This window comes from Paramormyrops kingsleyae, chromosome 16 (genome assembly GCF_048594095.1).
Source record: "Paramormyrops kingsleyae isolate MSU_618 chromosome 16, PKINGS_0.4, whole genome shotgun sequence".
Classification (NCBI taxonomy): domain Eukaryota; kingdom Metazoa; phylum Chordata; class Actinopteri; order Osteoglossiformes; family Mormyridae; genus Paramormyrops; species Paramormyrops kingsleyae.
In genome coordinates, this window is record NC_132812.1 from 14534781 (window position 1) to 14561897 (window position 27117).

Consider the following 27117-nt stretch of genomic DNA (forward strand, 5'->3'; position numbering starts at 1 on the left):
TCGACTCCTGCGGAAGCCGCTGCTGATTGGCTGATTTTAATAAAGTTTGTATGGGTGATTCTGCTTTCTTTATCTAATCATGACCAAAAATCCATATGCCGCACAAACTAATGCAGCTCACAGAGAATCTGCTCTGGATTAAATATATTTCAGGCTGCTTGACATAAATTCTCACGGACAGAATATCTATCACTCTCTTTCTACAGACCCACATCACAGTATGTATTACAGATGGTGTAAAATACCCCAGGAACAGAAATTCCTCCTTCACCACATTCTTTATGTTGCTTCGGAGTGAAATACATAAAGCTTCTGTCAGGTTTAACTAACTCAATCGTCTAGCAAGTGCTTCGGCGAGTCAAACTGAATGAGAGCGAGAGGGTAAACGTGGAAGTCGGCTGAGATCTGTTTTATTCTGTTGTATTCATTGTTTTCCCCACTCGCTCCAGCCCTGGGTGGCAGTGTTAGCCTGTGCCCCCGTGAGACGGACATGTCAGACCCATGCTCTGTAGCTTGATTTCCTCCCGAGGTAGCAGTAAAGTGTTGAGGGGGGTGGAAAAACATGTAAAGTCACAGGAAGAGATCTCAGAACAGGCGCAGCCGAAAGTGGAAACGTGTCCCGACACCCTAGCGGTTCTCCTTCTGGCGTCGCCGTAGGAAACGGGGCTGCGTCACGGATACGGCCCCAGGGAACGAGGCGTGCACAGAGACCAATTCAGTTATTATTTTGGATATGTATAGTACTGCGGCTGTAGCTAAAAACAGACATAGTTTCTACCAGGGGACATTTTCCACCAGATCTAACGTTATCTCAATCTTTTTAGATATGGACTTTGGAAAATTGGGACTTCGAAAAATGACTAGGATTTAGGAGAATTATTAATCTTATGCTTCATAAGGATTTTATGGATCTGTGAGAATTAGTGGAGATCTATCAAAATATATCAGTTGGTAAGGGACCGTGAGGTTCTGTGAGAAGGTCAGTGTGGATGTGTGGACCTGTATGGATCCGTGAGGATCTAAGAAGATGTGGGGATTTTTTGAGTAGAACATGAGAAGTTGTGAAGGTCTAAGAAGGATACAAGAATCTTTAAGTGTCTGAGAACCTGAGAACTTGAGGACCAGAGTGTTTTTAAGGAACAGTGAGCATGTGACAGACATTTAAGGACACGGGGATATCTGCAGATAGTCAATTTAAAAGCACAGCAATCCTGTCGGCGAGATGCTCTTCCTTTTCAGCTGGCATGTGGGCGTGTTTCTGTAGCTTCCTAAACGGCGCTCTTGGTGCCGACTGTGGCTGGCGGCCTCCGCCCTGGCCCAGGCGTGCCAGGGAAAGAACCTCCTTTCCTCTGGAAGAGCTCATGTTTATGGTGACAGTGTTTACATTGGCAGTGTCTGAAAAACGGGGGCCTGCTTCAGCCACACGTGACTGAGGGGTCCGAGATAAACCAGCAAATCCATGTGGATCTTATATTGACAGAATAAGTATATATCTCACTGTGGAGGTTAACAAAATAGCCGTTAATGCAAAACCCCAGAGCTCGTTATTATTATCTCCGAATAACAGATTTTTAACACGTACCTTAATAGCTGGTAATAAAACTGAAACCACACAGACTTCTTGGAGGGTGGGGTGACTCCCCTTTCCGGCTGCTGGTGAAAGTGCGAGGTGGGAGTGATCTGAAGAGCTTTAACACTTGTGATAAAAACTCTCTCCCCCCCATCACTGGTCTGGCCAGACTGGACTGAGGCAGGGACTCTGAGGACGCCCCCCTTGGCCCCCCATGGCCCCCCCGGCCGTGCCCAGCCCCGTAGCCTGTGGCTCTCTCAGACACAGCATTCCCGCACTTATCATTAACGCCATTAAGCCTGGCAGCTTCCATGACTCTCTGCTTTACATCATTGCCGCAATTCTGCTAGCATTCCAGGGCAATCGGGGGCAATAAACCGCTCCCCCCCCCCCCGGCAGAATCGTACGTAGTAGTGGCTAAAGCTAAATGCACGTTAAAATAAACATATGTGAGGAGACAGCAGAAGTGTTCCTGTGCCTCCATGCAGGATTAGCACGTGGGAGTGAGGGAAGGGCCAGTCCATTAGGAGATGTGAATGTAAGCGGCTCTTCCCAGACGTCGCTGTGTGGCTCTGATGCTGAGGGGATCTGAGCAGTGACAGAGAGGCTTTAAATTCTCATGTGATGGAAGAGGATAACTGCTGACCTCTGCCAAGCTTTGTGACTTAGAACGTCATGTGTTCAGGCAATATTTCCCCACAGTGCTCATATGCTGAAGATCTCTGTTTCTAATACCGACACTCACTGTCTCATTAGCGCACGTTTATCATCATCCCGTGACGGGTTTTTAAGCCACCTTAAATTGTTCTGTTTTTAACATATTGGTAGGAAACTGGCATTGTTTTTAAAATATGCAGATGCAGTTAGTTTTTTCTTTTGTTTTTTTTTTTTTCTTGTTGTTTTTTTTCCAGAAACCCTGTCAGAAATCAGAGCCAGAATGAATCTGGACATCCACAAAACATTTTGCTGGAAGTATTAACATTTAACACCCATATCATTGACAATTAGGTATGAAGATAAATGCAAATCAGCTAGGCAAAAACAACTTCCCTCCTTCCATTTTCCAGGTAAACCTTGCACTACACTCTTCTCAGCAGCCTTAAAATAAATACATGTAAAAACATGCAGAGCAAAAAGGTGAAAATAGCCTCTTTATGCTTTCTTTCATTAAAGGGACAATGCTGCGTTTCCGGATTCCCATTTGAGAATATTTTCCGCAATATTACAAACGTCCATTAGGGGGAGCTCTCACTCAGCTCTGAATATCCGCACAAGCAAACATGACACGGGACTTGGACGAGACCTGGTATGTTGTCAGCGGTAGGTAATTATGGACTTTATCCGTAATTCTCGACAAAGTGCAACCTTTTATCTGCAACACGCATTCTTAACTTGAATAACTTGAATAATTTCGTTTTGTAGTGTTCACTTAACCACCTCCCCCTTTAAAACCCAGTCCTGCCAGTGGTAGATCACAGACTTAGCATCAAGGCTAAGCGCACGCCTTTTAATTTGAGCACGTGGTTTCATAGAGTTATTCGTTTTTCTATGTTACAAATGTGTATGTCATAATATTTTTCTGTATTTACTACCTTATTAAGTTAATGCCTTGTTAACACTGCCATTGACATTATTTTCAGTGCCTACAGTACTGCATGATAGCGTAGGCCGCCTTACCCCCGGGATTAACCACAGTTTAGCACACGTAAACCAGAATTGTTAAAGATAAGATGTTTCAGTAACTACTTACTTAACTGGCAGTTATTATTAAATGCCTTTAAGTCCAGCAATCTTCCTTTGCAATAAATAAACGTTTAAAAAGCCTGTCACCAAATGTAAACTTGATATTTAGATTTTGCAACCAAAAACCCCAAAGGCAAAATATGCCAAAGCATGGCTGGGTTGGAAGGTCGACTTTCTACTCGCAAGCGGGCTCTGGCTTATTATCTCTACAGTAGTATTTAAGAAGGGCCCTTTTTATTGAGATCTGGTGGCGAATGCACACTTCCCGACCTTTACAAATCCCTTTGTATACGTGGGTTAAGTGCTGCAGCATAGCACAGGCTCGCAGGCCAACGGCACTGTGACAGAGAATTAATCTTCATGACAATCTCCGTGAAAATATTCCCCGTGTACGGCTGAGTTTAGCAATCCTCTGGCACGGGCCTTATAACTTAGTAAGCAGAACAGGCTGAAGTTGGCCCAGCATCTGCAGTATAATCATATTAGTGTAATTTCAGCCTGATGAAGGCCTTGCTTCATTTGCATCCTCTGAATAAGCTCAGCTGATGCTCGGCCATTTCTGACTTTATTTGTTTTCTGTTTTTTTTTTTCTTTTCCTGCTGGGGGAAGGGCATCGTGGCGGCGTTTGAATGTTTTGTTCTGCCGCATTCAAGGACCGTCCGGCTCGCCTCTCTCACAAAATTTGTTACAGATACGACGTCTGCAGATAGTGATGGAGGAAAGCATTGTGTGCAGGAGTGGGGGTTAAACGAGATCTGATGTAAGTATACGGAATGTCCCCCTCCCGTTACTGATATCTGTTTGCTTTTGTCTGGCAAAACTAATGACACCGTGACAACGACATATCTGCCACGCAGCAAAATCGGCATTTCATTTGCGCCATCTTTTATTTAGCGTGGGCTCCACCGGAGCACGACCAAAAGTGACGTTCTCTCCCGACAGAATGAACCACATCTGGCCATATGTGATTCTCGTAATCCTGTGGCGGGGGGGGGGGGGGGGGGTGGGGTGGCAGCGGCGACGGGCGAATGTGTATTTCCCATGTGCCTCTGGATTCTGCTGACGGCGGAGGAGAGTGATGAGGTGGAAGTGGAATCACCACGCGCGACGGGGAGCACCAATTGGTCCCATGTTCCAGCTCACACGCACCCGCTCGCTACACGACGGGGGGAGCACTGCCCCGTGTAATGCTAAGTAAACCACAACCCCCCCCCTTCCCACACAACCACCACTACTGTCAACCAAACCTCCTTCCTCCCCCTGGGCTCATACAGTTGCCTGCTCGTAATGGGAAACAGCAAAAGCGTATATGTCCTTGTGCAAAGACTATGGAAATGGTGATGATGTTAAAACGCTGTTGTTTCATGGAGGAGGGTTTCCTGGGGTGGGGGGGGGCTGGCGGACGCTCAGTTTGTTTTATAACCTGTTTATTTTATTGCGGGACTAGCCATGAATCTAGGTAGCCTTCCGTTTAATCACCACTCTGTGGCGAAGCCCTTCCAACTGCCTGAAAGGTTTTATTAGGCAAACATTTGTTCCTCCACGCTGCCGAGCGGCGGAAGATGGGACTGCCTGTGCTCACAGCTGGAAATGGGATGCAGATGTGCTGAAGGCCTCACATCCAGGCCTCCAGCCTGTTTTCGCCATTTTTATGAGGCTCCTTTTATGGAAGTAAATTTCAGTTTCGCAGCAAAAATAACAATGCCAGCATTTACCAGAAAGCCAATTAGGCCGTGCGCAGGGTGAATACATTGATGGATTTTGAAAAAGGTGGGCCCCAAATATTTTTAGAAGATTAAGTTTTTTTTTTTTTTTTAAACAATAATTATATGCAAGGTGCAATTCATTTGTAATGCAGTAGAATAAACTACTGAATTAGCTTCCGATCAGGATAAACTTGAACTTGCGTAAATTTTTTCTTGAATGAAAGAACCTCTTGAAAGAAAATTATTAGAAACGTTGCACCCATTAAGGCTGCTTGTAGTTTTAAACCCATCATGTTGCATTTTAAAGCCTTAATTTACAGCCTTAGAATAGTATCAAGACAGTTTTTCTGGGACAAAATATCTTTTTAGAGAAAATGTAGGACAAACAGAGAATGTATCCATTGGTGCAATTAATTTTTTTCTACTAACGTTTTTGACTGGTATTTTTTTACCTTTGCTGTCTGAATAACAGTGAGCTCTCACATTAAGATAGGTAGATTTATAAACATTAACCTACAGGCCTACTGATGATTCTGTATAATTTTTTTTTGCTTCACGGGCAAGTGGCAGCCTTGGCCTCTGTACAATGATATCATGGAGAGGCTGCACGTTTGATTTTATGTAATTCTCTGACCTATATCACTTGGCGGCAGGTAATGTTTCCATGCACGAGCCACCCCTGCTTCGCTGAACACAGGGAGAGATTTGTAGCCGGTTTCTCAAGAACGTATAAAGGCAACGATTTCACGTAGATGACGGAAGTTAATGGAATTCTCGATCTGAAGGAGTTGTCCACCCAGGGTGTGTATTAAAGTTCTGCTTGGCAAACGAAGCCCAGAACTGGCAAGGTGTTCTCTGAAATGACGTCCAGGGGAGCCCACAGACGTGGGCTATCTCTCTGAGGTTCTGTGTTATCAGTTTGGCCTGGAAGCGTTACATACCGTTCAGTTGAAATGGCCACAATCCGGGCAAGCAAGAGGGCAAATTGAGAAATAAACATGGCTTAATGATAGGCATCGTGAAAAAGGGCTGCAAGTGGAAATTATATGATCTAAAGAGAAATGAAAGATGCATACTACCTTAGCATTTATGACGGAGAACTGGAAGTGGAGCAAGAACAAAAAAAACGGGATGAAATGAAAAGCAAATAATTAAACACTTGGCGAAGGAAGCAGACGTGTAGAGTCATGTGATATCGCATCATGAAATGAGCCGTCCCCAGATAGGGCGACTTTGATAGACGGGCGGCATTGGAGAAGCTGGTAGGAAATAGGGAAGGATGAACCCATAGAGAAACTCTTATTCCTTTACCCTGATTCTTTCTGGATGCAGACCAAGCAACAGCACAGCATAGGGGAGCCGACAGCCTTGTGTGTTACAAGCACGGTGCGGGCCACGCTCTCCATTATGGACCCCAGTGCCGATGCAATCAGGGATCCTCAACACGCTTCGCAAAATGAGATCAGCTTCCGAGCATGGGGGGAGGGGTGTGTGTTTTAGCCAGCGTTTTGTAAACATCCTCCTCTCAGAGTGGACTCTCCAGACCTGATTCTGCCTGAAACGTAATATATTTCCCCAGCCGCTCTGGTCTCGTTCTGGCCCCACAGGTGAGGTACGCAGGAAGGCTCAAAGGCCGCCTTGGCTATCGTGTTTCCAAGGCGAGAACCTGAAGCACCGCATCCGCGTTTCTGCAACCGTTATCTATCAATTAATACATCTGTCTGCAGTGGAGGGGTCCCGGGCCCTGCCAGCGGTCTGACCACGGCATGAACTCCTGCATTCCTAAAAAACACGGTCATCCAGGCTCTGCAATTTGTCATGTTGCGGGGGTTGACAGTGAAAGGTCATCCGCTCTCATCGCTGGAAGCAAGAAATAGCACCCAGATGAAAGCAGACGTCCAGGCTTTGGGTAGTACTGGGCTCCTCGTATTCATCCCGGACTGGGAAGAAGTACAATGCCCACTGTTTTCCCGTCCCTCATGCACAATGACACACGTTCACATTTATTTTGCAGCGCATGTATATTAGTGTATTAGTATTTATTGATTTAACTGTTGGTTTATGCACATATAAGGACGTGAATGACCTTGAAATTCCATAAATGTAACGCTCAGTTTGAAACTACACAGCGTTTGGTGAGTAGAGTAGATCCCTTCCCACGATGCACATCATGACAAGAGCTCCACCCTCTTTTTTTTTCACCCACATTCTCGATTTACTGCTCTCTTGGGATGCCGATGGCACCAGAGCTAGGCTGAGTTTTGCCTCCCTTACCAAGTGTTGTTCTAGATCAACTTCACCACATCAGCTATTCTTGCCTTTGGTTCCATGTTTCGGTTATGATCTCGAAGTGCATTTGGAGGTGCCTGAACTGCTGGGGGGGGGGGGGGGGTTGGGCTAGTGGTACCACAGTTGGGACAAAAGTTCTCTGTCTTTTGGTCTCTGTTTTTTTCGTCTTCTGTGAAGATAGCAGTCGGTGGTTGTGGGATAAAAGTCTTTCTGAAGATCCAAATCCCTCCCCCCAACTTTAAATTAAGCCACTTCTGACACCGCCCCGCAGATGGGACCGGTTTCGTCAGCGAGCCATCGATCACACAGATTTAAGCATAGTGGCATCGATTGATATCCGACCATAAACAGAGCATCTTTGATATGGGAGACAGCTGGGTCGGGGAGCTGGCTGCAGGAAACAGAGGCTGGCGTATGACGGGCAAATGGTCAAGTTCCTGTCGGCGGCCTCGTCTCCCCCGGCCTGGCGTGATTTACTCGGGTTCCCCGGCTTCCTGCTATTATTCTGCTTCCGAAGCACAACACAGGCACAGCCTGGTGCCGTGACACAGCGGCTCAGCGCTAATGACTCCTGCAGCTCATCTCTGCTTCAGGAACAATTAACCCATTGGCTCAGCCCATCGGACGCTGCCCCATTAAAATAATACTGCCCCATAAACAAACAGGCCGCTAATAGCCCAGGGATTAAAAGGGGCAGGTTGAGTAAGCTGCCCCTTGGACTGCGGGTCATTACTGAGCTCAGCCAAACGAATGGAAAAATGTGTTTGGGCATAGAAGAACTTGCAGTTCCATGGGATACAGAGCTGAGGCTGGGATACTATGGTGATTCCTAATTTAGAAGACGGGAGAAGCATCATGGCAGACAAAATGCACATGTTAGTTCCCTTTGATTTGTTGGAGGTTTATGCTATCCCACAATCCCCCTTATCCTCACTGTTTGCAGCAGCACTCGTCCAGTTGGCTCCAAAGTGTCGAAAACTGTAGCCTCATGGGATAGCAGCCCCTAGCTCAGGGGTGGGCAATCTTATCCACAAAGGGCTGGTGTGTATGTGGCTTTTCACTGCAATGCCCTAATTAGATTACTAAGTAGAGGACTGATTGGCTGAAGAGTCCTCATACCTGGGTTTGAACAGCTGACCTACAGGTTATCCCAAAAACCGGCATTCACACGGGCCCTTTGCGGATAAGATAGCCCACCCCTGGCGTAGCTACATGTGGATGCCTGCATGAAGCAAAATCTACTGGTGGAGTAACAGGATGCTGGCCAGGGATCCATCAGACCGGACCTTTGGAAACATCAGCGGGAAGCTAGATGCGGTTTTCCCTTCGGGCTGGAGGCTCACATGTCGCCCAACGAATGGCCGTAAAACTGCATTAACGAAACATTAAACCATAGCGACGCGGTAGCCGGCTTGCCATCGGTGGGATCGATGTCCGAGAGAAGCTTTATGATGAGGGATGGATATGCTCGGTGCGTCCATCGTCGCTTGTGAAACATTTCTGCCCATGATAGGCGGAAACATGCATCCGTTATGAAATATCCGTGCCAGTTTATCCAGAGAGTTTTTCTCCCGCGCAGTAAGTGCATATACACACACACACACACACATCTGTAACATTTATCTGTCGGCTTGCTTGTTTGCCCAAGGCTTTTCTTACAGGTCCGTGAAAATAATAGGTGCATGTCATTAAGTAGGGAAAGTGGGATGTGAGTAGATGCCAGAGAAAAAGGAATCCATAAAAGGTCTGAGCCAGAACCACCCAGGGTGACCAAACCCCCCCCCTCCCGACTGATCTTCCAGCCAAGAGCTGACACACACAAATGGCATGGGAAAACCAAACTCAATTTGGCTCGCCATTACGTATTCCTGCACAACCTCTCCAGCCTAAGTGCTCTGTGCTCATGCCTCAGTTGCGGCTTTATAAATTCATAAGGTTATGCGACCAAGCTGTGGCTTGCTCACCGTGGCGATATTACAAGTTCCATTACAATTCCCCTTTGAAATTACAGGCTCTAATTAAGGCTACTGAACTGTGTACTTCAGTTATCATAAGTCTGCATTATACCAGGCAAGTGCTTCCCTCAGCTCTCGACCACAGCAAGATTCTTCAGCGTTGGTGCCCCTGATTAATAATTAATCACTTAGTTTCGTTAAAAACATGCTACACGTATCACATCAAAAAGACGCACACACATGCTTGTATGCATGTTGTACATACTTTAATATGAAGAGGACTTAGTAAACATCCATATTTCCCAATGATCCACCTACATGTTTGTACTGATTAGATTCTCAGTATTCTCTGTCCTAAAGACAATTATTTTGGGTGAGGGTGACTCATTGTGTACTACAGTGACCTCACACTTCCAGGTGTGTTTCTGTCTGGTGCACCAGCATCTTCTTGTATCTAAGTGCACAACGAAAATGTTTGGTAAAGCTTAACATTAACTGCATGTTCATGAAGGATTCATGATGCATTCATACAACATTCATAAGCAGCGTGTAAGTATACCTTCCTAACACCCTAACATACCATAACAGCTTTAATATACATTAAGAGCAAACATGAAATGATTATATGACTATAATGCTTGTTATTATATATAATAACATAACATTAATGTTTATATGAGGGAACAACATACAGTGTATGTATAATAGATAATGTTTATTAATGTATATAAAAGCTGTTAAGGTGTGTTAGAATGTTAAGGTATACGTGCACGCTGCTTATGAATGTGCTATGGATGCATTATGAAGGTGCATTGAATATTCTACGAAATGCATTATAAGGGCGTCATGAAGGTGCAATTAATGTAAAGCTTTGCGAAATATTTTAAGCAAAATCATTAAAAATTATGGTATTAATTTGTGCCTTTGTTATATATATTCTAATTTTTAATGTCACATATTCAGGACTGATGATTAATGCATCTCTCTTATCAATGAGAGACTCCAAAGAATGGACAGTAAGCAGGGATGAGCCTCACTGATCCCTCCGTTCGTTTGTGTTTAATCATTTGCATACAATACCCTGGCAGTACAGCTGGATCTCATCACCCCATGGTTGAACCCATGTCATCGATTAAGTGTCCAGGGCTTCTGCCAGATATTGTCCATACAGTCCTTCGAGCTTTACTACAGTCAGCAGCATTCGAACAATGGCTAAGGATGCCAGACAGCAAACATAATGAATCTGCTGGCAAAACTCTTCTCGGTGGAGTAGACCAGCCCCGTGCTTAACTGACAAGCCTCAAGCGGGGCTTCTCCCTCCACCAGCTGTTGACGTTTGAGAGACTTGTCCTAACAGATGAGCACCGTTCCCAGAAGTTGCCATAATGAGCCTTGGAGGGTAACTAAATGCTGTCCACGGGGCCTGCTTTGAGCTGGAAGCTGCCATAGAGAAAATAGCTGGACTAGCAGAAATTTCGCCCTGCGGTGAAGGAGTCTGAACATGTTAAATAGGTCTACGTCATGACTGGGACAATGCCTTGGGGCAACGTTTTTGCAGTTACAACTATGTTTCTTGCCAACTTTTGGTCCTGCTGTGCCTGGCAGCCATACCGTCAGCCCTGGTTTGGCATCATAGCCCGAGCCTGTAACTCCACCCACTTCTAACATTCTTCTGCTAATACCAGACACCTCATTCCACTGCTCCTTCAAGTTCCACCTTGATCTTCCAGATCCTGATATACTCCCACTTAGTTGGTCTGTGACAGCATTAATTAGCAGTCCTGTTATTTATGGAGGGGGTGACGGCAAATCAGCCATCTAACGTTCCTCCAAGTGTTTACCCTCTGAGTTTCACATAGCATCCCACAGGAAAATTCCTGTCCTTAAACTTCTAACGTCCTGTAGAACAAGCCATTAAAGATCAACGGTCTTTGTCACTCCGTAAATTAAACAGGGGGTCTGCGGACCGTCAGAATGTGATTAAAGTGTGTCTGTCAATGGTGCCCCCAACTGGCCTGCCCTGCAAAGAGGCGGCTTTCGTCTGGAAGAGCCCCCCAGCAAGTGAGAACGAGTGAAACGGTGGAACGAGTCTCCTCCCAAAAGCCTTTGGGGAGCCTGGTCTGCAGTAATAGCATAGGCTGTGTGACATTCAGCATCGATGGAGGACAACATCTCACAGGAGACCTCAAGGCACTGCTAGACCAAGGAAGCATGGGCAGAACTGTGCTGAACTGTCAAACGCTCCTGCTAAAATTATGGGTAGGGAAGATGTCTGTGTTGGCATTTTTTTTTTTTATGGAATAAGAATTCCTAATGGAAGCAGAAGGCAAAAATGACAAAGGCAGCTGAAGTGCAGAACCTCTTTATAGTTTGTAAAGATGGGGGAGGCTGCAGGTGACCACAGGCTGTAATAAAACCATATGTTAGCCCTTATGAAAATAAAACGTGAGGGTAAGCGGACGATCCATCTTCATTAAACCGTTTCCCTCACACTTATCTAACTGGGAACGTGCTACGGGAGGTCAGAGCCACCGTTCCTCTCCACGGAGGCTCTGTTTTTAGAGAGGTTGGGAGTTTAAATATAGCGGCGAGTGGGGTCCGCACACCGCGTCGTGGCTCGGAGAAAGGCTGGTCCCGTGCCGACCGGCTGCTGTTCAAGGGCGCGCTCTGAGAGGCCCCCCCTCCCCGCCCCCGGCGTGTGATACATGGATGGCTGACAAGCACATACTGAGACATTTAGAGAAAGCTCTCACACATTGCCTTGCTGGCAGTTCGACGTAACCTGGAACGATCCGTGAGCGCCCAGCGAGGGCCTCATTAGAGCACGCTGTGTTAATGCGGAGTCCTCTGTACCACTTGTTTGTGTTTGTTTTTGTGGGAGGGGACATACGTGCAGGTTTTACTGCTGGTTTTAACTGCCAGGGGTTAGCATAAATGGGAAACTGGAAGCTTCCAGTCCGTAAAACTAAGGTGCCCCTGCCAGACAAGCAAGGGTTAAAGATCTGTCGGTGTGTCCAAAAGTAAAATGTGGTGGTGGGGGGGGGGGCAGTTTAGGCATACATTAATTACAACACTTAGAGTCTAACAGTATGATGAAAAGGGTGCTCTCAGCTCATCCAAAGAACACATGAAAGAGAGGCAGCGTTGGGCTCTTCCAACACTAATTAGATGATTTATGTTTTTTGGGAAATCTGAGACGGGGATGAAATCTTTTTATTTTGCTTATTCATAAAGAAAAGACTCAAACGGCTTTTAAGGATGCATCAGATGGATTGCTTTTTAAATTTTTTTCTTCTTCTTTTGAGTCACTGATGTTTGCCTAAATAAATGGCATGCAATCAATCTCCGAGCCCTCTGCAAAGTTTATTTTCTTGACTGGCTCCCGGTTGTCTGAGCTACAGTAGAGGTGCTCTCTCCCAACTCAAGGACAAGCCCGCCACGCCCCGAGCCAGCAGGTATCAGTCTAAATGTATGCAATCCTTTGGCTCCCCGTCCCGTGTGTACAACAGCGCAAAGGCTTCCATCATGTGTCTGTCTGAGTTCACCGCTGGTCAAAAAAACCAACATTCTACAAATTGTAGAAAAAAAAAAATCTATATATAGCATGAGGAAGTCCTAAACATGAGGAGCGTGTGGGTTTTTTCTCCTCTGGTGCGGTGAGCCACTTATGCTGCCTGGTTTTAAGGCATGCATTAATTACGGCGCTCCGAGGAATTGTGCTACCATGGTACCAGAGCTACTGCCCTTCATTGGAGCTGTGCTCCTCACTCCCTCCCTCTTTCGCTCTGTGTCACTCCTTAATGTGGCGCCTTTGTGTTCTCCCAGGGCTGCCGCCTTCACGGACACGCGACATGGGGACTGCTAATGTAATCATCCGTGACCCACGTTTTCCTGGCAAGTCAACCAGCATCCTTGTGGAACGTTCCTATTCGGAAGAAATGAAAATGTGCTCATCGTGCATAATTATCGGCACAAGCATCTAGGAGTTTCCTGGCATTATGCAGAACAGTAATCAGCATGAAATATAGGCTAAATTGCTGCTTGAATCAGGCCAAGGCCCATGTTTTGGTCATTTTCCTCTTTTGGGGTGATCTATCCTGCCAGAAGATGACTGTTTCATGCACATGGGCAGCTTGGGGTCCGATGAGGCGAATTCAGTTTGATCCTACAGTTTTCATTCACACGTTGACATGTGAGAGGTGCAATCATCTTTACAGCGTGCTTGGAGTTGTGGCCACTGTCCATGCTGCCTCGGACAGGAACCAATGCCGTGTAGAAGAAAACAACAGCAGAGTCTGTTATGCCTCCTCTGATCTTTCTTCATGCTCGCAGGCACAAACGTAAACGGCAACATGAAAGCAGTCGTGGGTCCCCACCATGACCGAGGACGTCACACAAAGGCAGATTGCACTCCGTGTGGGAGTTTGTTAGCTTATTCTCAAACAGCATGCTTCCACTGTAGTCCCATGCCTCATCAACACTGGCAATCAAACACCACTGTAAAAAAAAAAATACAGTCCATATTTTGATTTACGGGTCAAAGGTAGGCAGGGAAACCTGGTATTCGTGGTATTATGGACATTTAACAGAAGGTTTTGTTTGTTCTGATGTGTCTGAGCACACATTGCTAGACTGATAAAATGGTTTGGCCTAATTGGGATGGGCCCTGGTAGGGGGATTGATATGGGGAAACGGGCTGCAGCTCCATTTAACAGAACTGTGACTCCACTTACCCCTTGACACCTTGAGGATCTACAGCGCAGCGGGAAGGAGAGCGCATCCGTCTCAGGTGTTACAAAATATATGAATCTCCATATTATCCATCTGCAAATCGGAATGATCTAATTTGAGGTTATTCCCCTTCGACGGTACCAGGGAGGGGCGTGAGTCGCAGAGCATGAGAGGAACGAGATTATAAACATTTTTTAAAAATTGGTGAATCACTGCAAGAGAAACAAAATGAGTCTGACGTGGCACATGGCTCTCAAAACAGGGATTTTTGTCTCTCTCTTATTTGCCAGGTGCCTAATGAGGTCGCTGATTTATTTTACACATCTCGCGTGCCGTTAACTGCACCCAGGACATCCCTTCCAAGGTGTGATTAGAGCCCGTAATGCTGCATTTTATCACCATCTTACAAACCAGGGCTTCCTCACCTGCGGCCTTCTACACAATTTATTTTTTGTTTTGTTTTTATATAAACAGTGCTAATTATTTAAAGAGGACATTTTATTTTGGCTTAGCGAATTTCCTTATGCAGAAAATAAGGAAATGTGCAGAGTTTGACATTCTGACCCTTCCCTCCACAGAGTACGTATGTACAAGAGACTTCAGCTACAGTGAGACACTGTAGGGTGGATATTATTATGTCGGTGTTTATTAGCTGGGAGAAAGTAGCCACCCAGCAGAGCAGAGGGGCTTTTGTCGAGAGATGCATAGCAGCCATTATGCCACCTACCCGACAGACCGTTTATGATTACCACAGCAATGGCGTCTCGCATATTTTTCTTCCGGGTCGCACATCTCTTGTGTCATCTTTTCCACCCGTGATTTTAGGGGTGGTTCTCCGACCGCACATTGGTGGGGCGGCAAATAAATAACACCTGGAGGGCGAGTGACGGGGACAGAGAGGGGGAGAAGGGTCAAAGGGGGGGGAAAAAACGTCAACGAAAGCACCAAGCTCAGCTCTTCTCTGACTGTGAAGGCGCGGCCATCTGCACGAAGACGAACGCCCGCGCGGCCCATCATTTGTCCAGCATCTTACGCGACGTGATAGGCTTTCCACGCGGCACGCCAGCCCGCGTGCCGGATGATGTATGTGTTTCCTCAGTCCCGTGATTACTAGCACGGAGCCACGGAGCAATGCTCTTCACCTCATCAGTTCCGCAGGCTGCCCTCCAAGGTGGGTGAGGGATACGCCACAAGATGGCTTCTGACACGGCGGACAGCCAAGGCGCACGGACGTGAATATTATACACCAGATTTTGCCTCAGCTGCCGAGCGTGACCGGGCCTGCATCAACTGGGCTGGATAAGAAAAATTAGAATTTTAATAGAGTGCCTAGCAGCTGTAATTAAAAAGAATGATTATATTTTTCCTAGATGTACAAAAAAAAGCGGTGGGGTAGAGTGTGGGCCAAGTAGTGTTGGTGCCATTTTCACCATTGTGTTAATAACAATAAATATGGTCCTTAGATACCAGGAAGGGGGAGTTCTGAATGACACAGTTTTAAGGATGAAAGAGCAGAGAAGAATGACTTACCCGTATACCTTCTGTCTGCGTGGGTACAGGACATGAAGTAATGCTCTGTAGCTCTGCCCCTTGCTGAGAAGTCACATAAAAATGGAGCAACAAGACAGAGTTGGGACAGTCACAGTTGTGCAACCTTGTTTCGAACACTGGGATTTTTGTGTCCCCATCCCATATGTGGTAGTGTTTTCTACCCTTTGCCAGCAAAATCAACAATCAAATTGCCTGCTTATTTTGCAATTTACTTCTCTGAACATATCGAAAAAAATCAAAAGTGACGGTGACTCTGATACAGAGCTATACAATCACTTTGAAGCTGCCATGGGTTACCCCCTGTCCTAGGTTATTCCCTGTCTTCTGCCCATAGCTTCAGGATAGGGTATGAACTTCTGCAACCCTGCATAGGACAAGTGGGTATGGAAAATGGATGGATGGAGGGTCACTTTGAAGACATCCACCAATCACGTGACTTAATGGAAGGGAGGTCAAAGGTCAAAGACCATAGTGATGGAATTCCAACTCTTGGGTTGTGGTACTGGGGCACTCTACCAAAACCAATGGCTATGTCTGCACAGACCAAAGCTGTTCTTAGGAGAGAGTAACTGAAGAAAACCTTAGGAGATCACAACTGACGTCTTGAAGTTGGCTGCCCCCGGGTCTTATAGCATAATATTGCTAGTTGTGGCTTGCCAGAGAAAATCGTATCACTGGACACAGAGAAGACACAGCAGCAAGGGGTGATGTGTGGAAAGGCCAATATCCCTCCACCTCTACGAAAAATAATGAGAGTACACTCATATAAACAATGCAATACAAATGGCCTTCTGAAATATTTAGCAGCGAATCCCACTCTCAACAGAAGGACCAAATAATAGGCAACATATCTTTTTTTTCTTGAACTCCATGAGGATTCATTAATCAGAGGAGTGATCCTCTCTACTGTTCAGATGTTTTCCTTCATTCTGTTCCTATGGCCCACTGCCCTACTCATGCCAACTTTATTATTTCTTGCCCAGCAGGTGATAAATAATGACTAGCACCATGATTAATAAAGCTTAAGCAGTAAAGTTAAAAAATAAAAGGGGGTTGGGGGAACAAAATAACAACAACTGAAAGCAAAATTCCCCTGAAGGAAAAGAGGGGGTGGGGGGGGGGGGGGGGGGAACAGAGGAATGGGGGTGTTGTCAGAGCCATGGGAGGTGTCCACTGGTCAGTGGGAGGACGTGTAACACAGAGGACGCCAGAGTCTTCACCAGACCATAGCTGGGTCACAGCACTCTCAATCTCTAATGGACCTTTATGAATGATTCCGTCATTTATGAGATGCAGAAATCAACCGATTAAAGCTGTTCTTATCGTTTGGTTGGTTCCAGGCCATTCCACTCTATGGTCACCAAGAAATGTGTTGTGTTCTTGTCTGGTCACGCCACGGGGGTGGTCTTTTTATTATTTGTCATACAAATAATAATAATAAACAGGATTTAAAACAATAAGCCGGCAAACACGCAACAAATGAGAAGCTGAATCCAGTCAGTTCTTGGATGGCTGTGTGTATCAGGAATTCTTTAAACGACTGGTAAATTGAACAAATGTCAGGAGGAAAAGTGTGGAGTTTCTAAACTCAGGAAAGGATATAAATTAAATGCAAATAGTTAGCATGTTTCAGTGCCGTAGTGACCGTCAAGGCCTAAAATGTATAACGTAATTAAATGTAGCTAACACATTTACTGGGGAGAATGATTAATGACTGCTTTGACAGAACTTCTTAGCCTGAGTTCCTGTTTGCCCATCACTGCACGGGGGGGTGTGCATTTATTTCTAGAAGCATACCGGTAGCACTTTATTATTGTTGTTGTTGTTATTATTATTATTATTATTATTATTATTATGGAGAACAATTCCAGTGTTCCTTCAGGTAAAACCGAAGCACAGATAAGCTGTGTGATAACATCAGTCTGATCTGAGGTCAGTAGTGTCTCTTACTCTGGTTGACCTAGGGCTATACTGACCATCATACCAGACGCTGACCTCTGCAAGTTTAAGAGCCGGTCAGAGTCCCCATTAACAGCTTCATGGCCCTTGAAGAAGAAAAAAACCACTGCCTGAACTGTGTCTCAGGGTCTCCAAGTGCCAAAAGCAGTCAGTTAAAACATCTCCATTGTGTTGATGTTACTCTGGGAGAGAAGGCAATGTTGTGGCAAGATGACCTTGGAAACACTATTGGGTCAATTGGTGTCAGATTATGTGCCAACTCGCCCAAAGGGCAGGTCCTGGCACTTCTTGAGTCACTAATAATTCAGGTGAGACACGGAGGATTAAAAGACTCCCCACATCTCTCTGCAATGAATGATTGACTCAGGTGAAACTATCCAACAGGTCACAAGCCCAGACTGAGACCAGGCAGCCAAAAGGTCATAAAACATGGACAGGTTGGTTTTTGTAGGTAAGAATTTGTTCAAGGATTACCTACCTGGTCAAATGATGATAATCACCTGACATGAGATGTACCTGAAGGCACCCAGACTGGCTTCACTTCACTGAACACATTGTTTCATATGCTAGCTAGAGCAAAGCTGTTGGTACCAGCTGTACGATACATCATCAGAGCTATTTATGGCTTTCAGGGAACACAGCAATTTGTCACAGGTTGAGCTCTTCCCAAAATTATTTTTCTTGCAGTCTTACCTGATACCGATCTGAGAGTGATGTTATTATACCTGAGTGCATATGTGGAGCTCCAGCACACATACATATGTATGTGTATATAAACACGGGTACAGTGTATAGGGGTTAACAGATTCCAGTCTGAGTCCTGCCGATTTATGCTTGGAAGGCACATTAAATCAAGGCAGATTATATCATTTAAGTCAGAGATGAGGGCAGAGTTTCCTGAGGAAGCGTAAGCCAAGTTCCACATCAGGGAGGTGAATGCAGAGATGCCAGTGCCATTTGTGTGTGGGGGCGGGGGGGGGGGGCACAGCTTAAATCAGGATGATGGTGTAACAGCAGGTCACTAGGGTCACCTCTGTGCTTCTTGCCTGCAGATGGACGGAGGGCCACTGGGGGGGCCGTGATCCTGTCGCTCAGGTCATCTCGGCCTTGCCAGGGGGCCCCGGGGATGGACAGCAGGTGGTCGTTGGACAGGCCGTCCATCCCAATCGGTCGGGGGGGGGGGGGGGGGGGGTTATCGCTCTTCTTCATCAGCTAAGTTTAAGCTACAGCAGGCTGAGTGTCAGTCAGGTAAATGGAAACTCTAAGGCATGTTGGAAACTGGCATTTTTTAAGTACATTACAGCAAATCCTCCAAAGGCTTCACTGATGTATGCAATCTTAATTTTTATTACTGCAATTTATTACCGGCTCCCCAAGCTTACGACAAACCCAGCTGTCATTAACAGATTAATTATAATTTCTCCCTGCACTGAACATTACAGTGAAGTGTGTGTGTGGGTGGAAGCGGGTCTGATCGACAACAAAGTATCGTTCTTTCATCATACCCAGGCTCTACCCTTCACCCTTTCAAAGAAAGAGGTTCAGTGAGCTGTTCTTGACTGAGGTCTTCCCTGAAGCTACCATGCATAACAATGGCCTCGATTTAAGGGGTGTCCTTCAAACGAGGAGCAGTTATCGTGACCCTTTCATCTGCCAACGGGGGCCCGGCAGCGTCGAAATGCGACCGACTCTGCGCCCCCCCCCCCCCCCACTCCTGCAGCTTTGTGGAATGGGCCAAACAAATGGAAATAAACATGACAGCAAGGCTAAAGGGCCGTGTGCAGTTGGGACGTGTCCTCTGGTTCACCTACAGTGAAGGACCCAGCTTCCAAAGGGGTGACCTCCAGTGACTGTTAACATCTTCCGCAGTGGTAAATAGAAATCTCTCCCCGCACTCCTGAAGTTAACCACCGCAGACAGACTTGGCAATCTACCATCTTGGGGATGATATAATATTGTGACAATATAAAAAGTAAAATCATCAATCAAAAATCGTCCTGTCATTTCACTCGCGTAACACTCAAAGATTATATTTGAAACACTGCTCAGCGCAGTTTGATAATACGTCCCTGTAAAATTAAAGCAGGGACCTGACATCTACAGCACAGAGGCTAAAATAAAACCTCTGAATCGTTATAAATAGCTGGTTGGTTCAGAAAAGGAAGCAGAGTGTAATTTTTGGAACCTGTACAATAAGCGTGTGGGCTTCAAAGTTTGCTTTCTATATCACACGGTTGATTCAACAGCTTGCTTGCCACCTAACCTTGTTAACAGTGCATAAACTCACACTGTGCCGTCATTCTGGTTTGAGGTTTTAATCGGAGACTACAGCTGGGCCCATTCCAGTGATTCACAGAATTGTAAATAAACCCACGGACAGGAGAGCATTGACTGAGTTCAGCAAGGTGTACAGTGACCATTGGTTTTGTGTGGAGAAAAACATAAAACATAACTTGAAAAATGAAGAGTAAATATAACACCATTTGATTAATCTATTTTATTTAAAACAACATATTGCACAGCAAAAAAAAAATCTGTGGTTCTAGATTTTTTAGCTATAATATGGCTCCTAAAAGCATCTGGACTGCGTAGCAACAAATGAGTAGTGAAAGAGTTTAAGGAAATATCTGTGCACAACCATTTAAAACAATTGATGGTAGAAGATGAAAGACCCAGTCAAGCAGCCCAAGACTGAACAGCAGTGATTACAAAAATGCACCACTCTTAAACTGTGACTCAACGTACAAGGATAGCATTCTACATTTACTGTTATGTATAGGTTGCTCGGGTGAGTTGCTATGTTACAGAGCAGCTCAGTTGCCCCTGAAGCATGTGGCTTATTTAAGGATTACAGCTGTACCCCTTGCCTGTGTGACAAGGCTTGATAGGACCAGGGCATGCTGTCACGAATCTGGGTGTGCGGGCCATGATCGCTCACACACCGTAGAATACTGATATTTTTTTAATACCTATGGGGAGGAAAAAAAAATCTACTTTTCTCCTACCCTGTCTTGCTCACCAAACACATATACAGGTGAGAGTGAGCTTGGGGGGGGGGGGTGTCACAGTTTGTTCAAGGACATGTGACTATACTGCCAAGCCCAGGACTCGAACCAGTGACTTTCCAATCCCAGGCACGGAGGCTTCGCCTGCTGAGTCGTACATCATCAACCATTTTCTCAGACTTACAGTGTAATTCACCCACCAAACCACCAGATGGGACAGGAGCGATCGGATTCCTATGACCCCTTTAGATTGTATGGATCAGAACCGAGAGCGGTACCAGGCAGCGGCGCCAGGATCATATGCAGCAGAACCGGCAAAAGTGACACTGAAGGCAACACAATAAAATTGTCATGACGACTCTGTGTGACTAAATGAATGCGGTTGCCATAGGAAGAGTTTAACGTGGCAGGTTTCTAAGTTTTAAGGTGCGGGTGAAATGGTACGTGCTTAGCGGTCCGGAGAGGAAGCGGGTCTGCGAATGAGGCTGTGAGGGAGACTGTGAGGGAGGCTGTGAGGGAGGCTGACAAGCAGCCGGCGCAGGATGTATGTGCAGCCCAAGCGAATGAACACAGTCCTGCTAATGCCACTGAGTACCATGTATCATTTATGAGCCGGGAGCTGCGACTGTAACGAGAGGCCCGTTTCATTAAAGTTTAATTAAGATGAATGCTGTGGAGGCGCTCACCTCTGCCGCCGTGCTTTCGTCACACCCCTGGAGGTGCAGCTGCAGGAGGACAGACAAAGGGGAGCTGGGTGCATGGCGGGGAGGTGGGGGGGGGGGGCATCTCTGCCGGGAGGAACCATCTCACACGGGGACAGTCACAGCGGACGCCCGAGAAGGCAGGATTGGGCTATTAAAAGGTCGCCCGCACTTCGTGGGAGCCACTCAGCGGGGCTCTGTTTAATTAGCTGCAGAAAAGTATATTTACCAAATTAATAGATGTATCTGCCGTCTTTTTTTAAATTTTTTTTTTTTAATCTCTTTAACAAAACACATATTTGAATATGGTGTACAAACACTGCAATAGCTGTAAACATGGAGGTTTGATCAGAAATCTCATTTACAATGCCCCCATTTATGCTAACGTGGGGGGGGGGGGCGGGGGGGGGTTGAGACACACTATAAGAATTTTAAGGATTCAAGGGTTTTATTTGTCCAACTGTAACATGCAGTGAAGTGCAAAGTCGTCAGCTCCACTGTAAGCTCCACTGTAAGAATACTGGAAGCAGTAAGACAAAGAATATGTAATAATAAAGATATAAAATAAAATATGTAATAAATAAACTGTAAAGTTATGTTGGTTATAAGACAATGAAGACCAGATTTGTGCAACACAGCTCCAATTAAGTCTGTATGAACGGCGGTGATATGGAGCCTGTACCGCTTTAAGTAAACTTGAGGCAGGATGCAGGACATAGGACCAGCTCTAGCTTAAGCAGCTTCCTTCAGGGACAGACCACCCCCTCAGATGTCTTAATAAAGTCCTGTCAGCTGCTGTCAACAGAACGGCCATGGTGATGGGTCACGCACTCCTCCGCTGGCTGCCGGCACGCTCCTGGAGAGTCGCCTCGCCTCCAGTGTCGGCGGGGAACCGCCCGCCGCACGGGCCTCTGGCTCAGCCGCTGGACTTTGTCCAGCCTGTCGGGCTGGCAGACTGTGGGGGCTCCGGGCTTCCGGCAGCCTAGCTGTGGGCTGCAGCCGAGGAGAGAGGCGGTGACCTCATTGCGGGTGGGAGAGCGGTGACCTTATTGTAAAACAGTGCTTAATCACACTAAAATCTAATCGATACTGGGGCCTGGGTGGGCCCTGGCAGCGAGGGCTGCCGATGGCCGTGGAGGGTCTCTGCACCAAGTACAAGCAAAGCACAAGTGCCGTAATACCGGCTGACAGCACAGAGCGACGCAACATGCTGAAATCGGGCTACCAGGACCAGTTGGTTATACCAGACTTGCCAGCGCCAGTTCCCTCTCATTTTTTTTTTCCAGATCACATGACACAAGGCAGGAGGGGTCCTGTGATGCTTTCCAAACTGAGGGGAGCGCAGGGGACGGCTGGACATACGTGGTCTCCTAGACGCTGGAAGTTTCCATCGCTTCAGTAAGCCGGCTCCCACGCGAGCTGATTTTCGAGGAGTAAGGAGGGGACCCTACCTCAGGGGCAAAGAGAGGGAGATAAAAAAGAGAGGTAGAGGTATAACTCGCAAGCGAAGCTGTGTAGTCAGAGGCATAAAAGAAATCCATTATAGTTGCTCAGCCTTAAAGCTGACAGAAATTAAATTGCATCCAAAGGCTTTTTATATATGACCACAAAGTCTGTGACAATATTGCCATGGGGCTTCTGCACGAGTCAAGTACCAAAACCGGTTCTTTGTTTCCACATGGGCACTTAGTCTCACATTCCCTCTCTTTGAGAAGAAGTGGGGGAAAAAACATCTAAAGTTACAAAATATTATTTAAAAAAAAAAAAAAAAAAAGGTTTCCACTAAATAAATCTCCTAGCGTTTTACAAGCTAGATTAAGCATGGGCCAAAAATGGCCAAGTTGGATAAGAACTACTTGGCAATGGCGATGGTGTTGTTTAAGACAGCGATGGAAGTCCTGATTAAGTCCCCCCCCCTCACCCACCCCCGGATGGCAGTCACAAAGCGTGGCCTGCCTTTCCCTTCCAGTCTGGTAGCTTGAATTTCCTCACCTCCTCCATCAGGCTACGTCTTGCCAGGCGCTCCGCAGGCTCGCAATTGCCCCAGTCAATCAGTTAACTAGATCTCTGAGGCCGCAAATCTATTTTCTGCTGAGCTGAAATTAATAACATTCTTTCAGGGCCTATGAAAGATGGCCTATTATACGTACGAGCTGGAGAAGAGAGCAACGTGCTCATATTTCCTAAGAGGAAATTAAATCTAGTTCTAATTGGATTTTGAATGCCGTATTAAAAAACATCGCCCCAGCCAGCGGTGGACGTACCGGAGACACCGGAACCATTCGCATGTCGGAAGCTGCGCGCGGTAAATGGGTCCGAACGTGCGACGCACGAGTGAGACGGCACACGCCGGGAAACGTGGGCTCCAGCTAAAAGGAGAGCTGTTCGCCCTCATCCTTTTTTTTCCCCCATGCGTGGAAGATGAAGACAAGGATGAGATCTTCAAAGCTCACACGACGGACGTAAAACCCGGGATCTAGTGTCGCGTCGTTTCGATGGAATCGGACACGGCAGATTCGGCTCGCTGGCGGCCCTGAGATTGACAGATTGATTCATGGACGGATGGGAGCCGCACTGCGTTTGTCCAGGCAAAACTGAATTAAACACTGGAGAGTAAGAGTGAACGGGGGGTGGAAAAAAGTGTATATTTTTTGATGCATGGACCCCACTGTTCAGCCCAGTTCACGGAGAGTTCACTTTAACAGCAGGTTCTGTCATGGTCCTATTCAATAGATCCATTCTCCACTATCTCTTCAGCAGCCCTGGAGGGTTATGGATGAGGCACGATATGCTAACAAAAGCGTCGCCTGCATCCACATGATAAAATGTATGACAAAGGAATCAGGGGCTGCTTTGAACGGAAAGTGGGGGGGGGGGGGGCTGCCGGTTTACCTCACACACAGTTTGAAAGAACGTCCATATACCAGGTTGCCCAAACAGCAACTACAGTGTCCATTGGCTTTGACTGTTAGCACCATTGACCATCAAGGTGGGTTAAATCTGGATGGTAGAAAAGGCACATTATTCAAACAGGACCGTAATATAATAATAATCCCAGCTATACTGCCACCCCAAAACATGGAAAACACTGACATAAAACCTACTTTCATTAAATTTTCACGTTTGTAAAAGAATAATTACGTTTTAAGGCAAAACAGTCCTATGTCAATGTGCTTTTGGTGTAGAAAACATGCGGGAAAGTGCAGTGGCTGAGTTTAAAATAAATTGTTCAGATTAATGACATCATTGCGTTACCCCGACCAACGCCAAAATCATTTGAAAGTGCCTCCATTTTTGTGTTTCCCAACCCAGAAAACAGCTCTCTGGATGCCCCAGGCCATGTCGCGCTCACACCTCACTGGGTCATCACTGACAAGGCTAGGCTTATAACAAATCGCATGCCAGTGACGTTGGCGGCCTGGGACAAGGGGGGCAGAGTCATGCCCCCCTTTTAAATATTAATCGGGCTCCTGCCTTCGCAGGGCTGTGTGGAAATAAAAATAAGAAACCCTGGAAGACACAAAACAATATTGATGGCAGGACCCAAGATCCGTAGGTGAGGAGGTGTACTTCATGGAGACCCATGGAGCGAGGAGCCCAACTGGTTACCAGTGACTGATCCGGGTCCAAGATATTTGAGTTCCAGGTGGCTGCCCATGCGACTAACTTTTAAAACAGCGAGCGAGTTGAACGCACCAGCCGCCCACTTGTGTGGGGTTAAAGCTGGGAGGTGCCAGTGGTCCAAGCCGTGAAGAAGGTTCTGCCGTGGATGAAGATGCAATTTAGTGGGAATAAGGAAGTGTAGGTCCCTGGCAGTCCACTTGCAGAAATGCAATCGCCGCATTCTGATTCAGTGCTGATAAGAGACAATGTACTTCATGACCCGAGGCTATAAATGACTGAAAATTAGATCATAAATTGAGAAAAAGGTCTGCCTTGAAAAAGGTGAGTCGAGCAGACATTAAGGACTAAAGATCATCCAGCTCCCCGCCATGTTTTAACTACCTTTTTAAATGATGAGATATCACATTATCTTTTCGTCTGATTCTCAAAAAAAAAAAACCACTTAAAAAAAGGAGAAACATTCAGCACTGGGGCTGCACCTGGAGAAGCCAAATGCGTTCAAATCATGCCTCACGGGCAGAGGGTACAGGGACGTGGGTTCCTCTAAAAAAATTCTCACCGTTTTGATTTTCCGCTATTTATCAATATTTTCTTTGGCATGCACAATGTCATTGGCTCCCAGAAGAATTATAGGACCTTACTGCCGAAGACAAACAATTTACTGCCACTTTGCCTCACTGAACAGCGCTGCCAGCGGCCAGGGGCCATTCATTTCCAGCCATACATGTTTTACTCACCCGACTTGAACAAACATATTTGTTGAGGCACCAGCCCATAACATTTTGGAGAGGCTGCCCACAAAGTATTTAATTTGAAATCGCCACATCCCCACGATCACTCTGGAGGGGGAGTGCGCCAGGCACTGACGTGTTTCAGCTAATGCACGTCGCACTCGGCGTTCCCTTTTACCAGGGTAAGGGGGAAAAAACGTGCATTTTATCAGCGCTGAGCCGTGCGAGGTTCCGTAATTGGTGCTTTAACCTATTTGCGGCCTCGTATTTTCTCCTTAAAGAGAAAGCGCGCGAGTTAAATTCTTACCAGCCTCCCCATGTTTATTCCCTCAGAAGCAAGATAGTAAATTAAATGCTCACCTGAAATCTTTGCCTGAGGTGCACTGGGCATTGGTCGGAGATGGTGTCCAAATGACTGTGCAGCGAGGCCAGGGAACGCGGGCGCCGGGGCACCTCCGCTGGGGAAGCGACCCCTCCTCCCACGTTCCCCAACGTAGCGCTGATGTGTTGCAGCCATTTACATCACCGAGAGATAAATATGTTGTCAGCTTGGTATCTCTGCAGGCAGCGATACTTCCCCACACTCCGAAAGCCACTTTACCTTTGTTGTTCATAAGATAGTTCCTTTAATTCAATCAAATTTCTCATAGTGATATCAAGAATAAATAATACATTTATATAACAAACAGTATGCATGCATAACTAGTGTGCTGCACCTGCGCACAGAATAGTGATCTCATAATCATCATGTTTTCGCTTTCATCAGTGTCTGCATTTTTGTAGTAGGACATGGTGTGGCTTGTGTAATGCTATTTTTTTCACATGCTGTAAATATATAATTTGTTTCATCATCAAGCTGCATGGTCCATTTGTATTTCTGTTGTGTTTCCACTGGTCCACGTGATGACCGTCTGCGGCGCAACATAATGTCATGTGATGTGTCACAGAAGTTTTTATTTGTCATTTACATTTGGTCAAAAATGGTGTCAAATGAATAAAAACGAGTTAATGGGAAAAGATAACATAAATGTGTTATGAAAACATACATTAATACATAGGTTCCTATATATATATATATGTGTGTGTGTGTGTGTGTGTTTGTGTGTATTTGCAAACACACACGCGTTCAGACGCAAATATGACAGGTTCTTCACAGGCATGCAGTCACAGTCCTTATTTCATGAAGACCAAAAACCTCTTAACCTCTTTGCGGTTCTGAGAAGGTTAAACAATCTAGCTACCAATGTGCAGGTTTCCTAATGAAGCCATTCAAAGGCCACTCCAGGGATTCCGCTCTGAAGGAGATACTCTTTTTTAACCCCCCCCGCCCCAATGCACACACATACACCTCTACCTCACTAATTACCACCCGACTGAGGCAGCACCGAGGGCGAGGCTAACCTGCTCTCACCGCTGGGGCAGCTGCTCCTCTCCGAAAGCAGTGGACACTATCCTGGTTGGCTGGCCATGAAAAAAGAAGGCCTTAGTGGATATTGAATTCATACTTGGCTTTCTAAGGCATCCATTATATACTCCCCAGAACTGTCATCTC

General features: G+C 46.1%; 1 protein-coding gene across 1 annotated transcript in view; it reads right to left on the reverse strand.

The window, feature by feature from the left end:
- Positions 1–21630: 21630 nt before the first annotated feature.
- The window catches only part of hoxd3a (homeobox D3a), a 31907-nt gene continuing 26420 nt past the window's right edge, over positions 21631–27117 (reverse strand). Inside the window, exons 6-8 of the mRNA XM_072700215.1 lie at positions 26967–27026; positions 25926–26064; positions 21631–22657 (exon numbers count right to left, since the gene is read on the reverse strand). The gene's annotated coding sequence lies outside the window, so the exon portion shown is untranslated. The remainder of the gene's footprint in view (positions 22658–25925; positions 26065–26966; positions 27027–27117) is intronic.